The sequence below is a fragment of the Heterodontus francisci genome, chromosome 28, assembly GCF_036365525.1.
Source record: "Heterodontus francisci isolate sHetFra1 chromosome 28, sHetFra1.hap1, whole genome shotgun sequence".
NCBI classification, from domain to species: Eukaryota; Metazoa; Chordata; class Chondrichthyes; order Heterodontiformes; family Heterodontidae; genus Heterodontus; species Heterodontus francisci.
In genome coordinates this window covers 55162433-55166894 of record NC_090398.1, presented here as the reverse complement: position 1 = coordinate 55166894, position 4462 = coordinate 55162433, and positions in this window count along the sequence as shown.

The following is a 4462-nucleotide window of genomic DNA, read 5'->3' as shown; positions in this document are numbered from 1 at the left end:
TGACACTCTCTATCACTCTCTGACACTCGTTGACACATTCAGACACTCTCAGACACTCACTACCACTCTCTGACACTCTCTGATACACTCTGACACACCCTGACACTCTCTGACACATTCTGTCACTCTCTGACATTCTCTGACAATCTCAGGCACAATTAGAAACTCTCAGACACTCTCTGTCACTCTCTGACACTCTCTGACTCTTTCAGACACTCTCAGACACACTCAGACACTCTCTGGCACTCTCTGGCACTCTCTATCACTCTCTGACACTCTCTGACAATCTCAGACACAATCAGACACAGTCTGGCACTCTCCGGCGCTCTCTATCACTCTCTGGCACTCTCTATCACTCTCTCACACTCTCTGACACTCTCTGAATGTTTATATCACTCTCTGACACACTCTATCACTGTCTGACACTGCCTGACACTCTCAGACTCTTCCTGACAATCTCAGACTCTCTCTGACTCTCTCTATCACTCTCTGACACTCTCTGACACTCTCTGTCACTCTCTGACACTCTCTGACGCTCTCAGACACTCTCTCTCACTCTCTATCACTCTCTATCACTCTCTGACACTCTCTATCACTTTCTGACACTGCCTGACACACACTGACACTCTCAGGCACTCTCTGAAAGTCTCTATCACTCTCTGAAACTCTCTGACACTCGCAGACACTCTCTGACACATTCTATCAATTACTGACACTCTCAGACACTCTCAGACATTTTCAGACACTCTCTGACACACTCTATCACTCTCTGACACTCTCTGACACTCTCTTTTACTCTCTGAGAATCTCTGACACTCTCTGATACACTCTGACACTCTCATACACTCTCTATCACGCTCTGACACTCTTTATCACTCGTTGACACTCACTGACACACTCTGACACTCTAGGACACTCTCAGACAGTCTCAGACACTCTCTGTCACTCTCTGAAACTCTCTACCACGCTTTGACTCTCTCTATCTATCTCTATCACTCTCTGGCACTCTCTGACACTCGCAGATACACTCTGGAACTCCCTGACACTCTCTGACACTCTCTATCACTCTCTGACACTCTCTGACAATCTCAGACACACTCAGACACTCTTTGACAGTCTCTATCACTCTCTGACATTCTCTGACACATTCAGACACTCTCAGACACTCTCTGACACTCTCTATCACTCTCTGACACTCTGACAATCTCAGACACAATCAGAAACTCTCAGACACTCTCTGTCACTCTCTGACACACTCTGACACTTTCAGACACTCTCAGAGACACTCAGACACTCTATGGCTCTCTCTGGCACTCTCTATCACTCTCTGGCACTCTCTATCACTCTCTCTCACTCTCTGACACTCTCTGACACTCTCTGACACTCTCTGAATGTTTATATCACTCTCTGACACACTCTATCACTGTTTGACACTCCCTGACACTATCAGAATCTCTCTGACTCTCTCTATCACTCTCTGACACTCCAGGACACTCTCAGACATTCTCTGATGCTCTCTGACACTCTCTGACGCTCTCACACAGTCTCTATCACTCTCTATCACTCTCTGACACTCTCTATCACTTTCTGACACTGCCTGACACACACTGACACTCTCAGGCACTCTCTGAAAGTCTCTATCACTCTCGGAAACTCTCTGACACTCGCAGACACTCTCTGACACTTTCTATCACTTTCTGACACTCTCAGACACTCTCATACATTTTCAGACACTCTCAGGCACTCTCTATCACTCTCTGACACTCTCGAACAATCTCTATCACTCTCAGTCTCTCTCAGACACTCCCTGACACTCTCAGACACTCTCAGACACTCTCTATCACCCTCTGACGCACTCTATCACTCTCTGAAACTCACTGAAACTCTGACACTCTCTGTCACTCTCTGTCACTCTCTGACACTCTCTACCACTCTATACCACACCTACAACTCACTGTCACTCTCTGACACTCTCTGACATTCTCTATCACTCTCTGACACTCTCTGACACTCTCAGACACTCTCTGACACGCTCAGACCCTCTCAGACACTCTTGACAATTTCTATCACTGTATGACACTCTCAGACACTCTCTGTCACATTGTCTCACTCTCTGACACTGTTTGACACTCTCTGATATTCTCTCACACTCTCAGACACTCTCTGACACTTTCTATCACTCTCTGACACTCTCAGAAACTCTCAGAAAATTGATATCACTCTCTGACACTGCCTGACACTCTCTGACACTCTCAGACACTCTCTTTCAATCTCTATCCCTCTATGACACTCTCTGACACTCTCAGACACTCTCTGACACTCTCAGACACTCTCTGACACTCTCAAAGAACAAATACCAAAGATAATTACAGCACAGGAACAGGCCCTTCGGCCCTCCAAGCCTGCGCCGATCCAGATCCTCTCTCTAAACATGTCGCCTATTTTCTAAGGTTCTGTATCTCTTTTCTTCCTGCCCATTCATGTATCTGTCTAGATACATCTTAAAAGACTCCATCGTGCCCGCGTCTACCACCTCCGCTGGCAACGCGTTCCAGGTGCCCATCACCCTCTGCGTAAATAACTTTCCACGCATATCCCCCCTAAACATTTCCCCTTTCACTTTGAACTCGTGTCCTCTAGTAATTGAAACCCACACTCTGGGAAAAAGCCTCTTGCTGTCCACCCTGTCTGTACCTCTCATGATTTTGTACACCTCAATCAGGTCCCCCCTCAACCTCCGTCTTTCTAATGAAAATAATCCTAATCTACTCAACCTCTCTTCATAGCTAGCGCCCTCCATACCAGGCAACATCCTGGTGAACCTCCTCTGCACCCTCTCCAAAGCATCCACATCCTTTTGATAATGTGGCGACCAGAACTGTACGCAGTATTCCAAATGTGGCCGAACCAAAGTCCTATACAACTGTAACATGACCTGCCAACCCTTGTATTCAGTACCCCGTCCGATGAAGGAAAGCATGCCGTATGCCTTCTTGACCACTCTATTTACCTGCGTTGCCACCTTCAGGGAACAGTGGACCTGAACACCCAAATCTCTCTGGACATCAATTTTCCCCAGGACTTTTCCATTTACTGTATAGTTTACTCTTGAATTGGATCTTCCAAAATGCATCACCTCGCATTTGCCCTGATTGAACTCCATCTGCCATTTCTCTGCCCAACTCTCTAATCTATCTATATTCTGCTGTATTCTCTGACAGTCCCCTTCACTATCTGCTACTCCACCAATCTTAGTGTCGTCTGCAAACTTGCTAATCAGTCCACCTATACTTTCCTCCAAATCATTAATGTATATCACAAACAACAGTGGTCCCAGCACGGATCCCTGTGGAACACCACTGGTCACACGTCTCCATTTTGAGAAACGCCCCTCTACTGCTACTCTCTGTCTCCTGTTGCCCAGCCAGTTCTTTATCCATCTAGCTAGTACACCTTGGACCCCAAGCGCCTTCACTTTCTCCATCAGCCTGCCATGGGGAACCTTATCAAACGCCTTACTGAAGTCCATGTATATGACATCGACAGCCCTTCCCTCATCAATCAACTTTGTCACTTCCTCAAAGAATTCTATTAAGTTGGTAAGACATGACCTTCCCTGCACAAAACCATGTTGCCTATCACTGATGAGCCCATTTTCTTCCAAATGGGAATAGATCCTATCCCTCAGTATCTTCTCCAGCAGCTTCCCTACCACTGACGTCAGGCTCACCGGTCTATAATTACCTGGATTATCCCTGCTACCCTTCTTAAACAAGGGGACAACATTAGCAATTCTCCAGTCCTCCGGGACCTCACCCGTGTTTAAGGATGCTGCAAAGATATCTGTTCAGGCCCCAGCTATTTCCTCTCTCGCTTCCCTCAGTAACCTGGGATAGATCCCATCCCGACCTGGGGACTTGTCCACCTTAATGCCCTTTAGAATACCCAACACTTCCTCCCTCCTTATGCCGACTTGACCTAGAGTAATCAAACATCTGTTCCTAACCTCAACATCCGTCATGTCCCTCTCCTCGGTGAATACCGATGCAAAGTACTCGTTTAGAATCTCACCCATTTTCTCTGAGTCCAAGCATAACATTCCTCCTTTGTCCTTTAGTGGGCCAATCCTTTCTCTAGTTACCCTCTTTCTCCTTATATATGAATAAAAGGCTTTGGGATTTTCCTTAACCCTGTTTGCTAAAGATATTTCATGACCCCTTTTAGCCCTCTTAATTCCTCATTTCAGATTGGTCCTACATTCCCGATATTCTTTCAAAGCTTCGTCTTTCATCAGCCGCCTACACCTTATGTATGCTTCCTTTTTCCTGTTAGCTATCTCACAATTTCACCTGTCATCCATGGTTCCCTAATCTTGCCATTTCTATCCCTCATTTTCACAGGAACATGTCTCTCCTGAACGCTAATCAACCTCTCTTTAAAAGCCTCCCACATATCACATGTG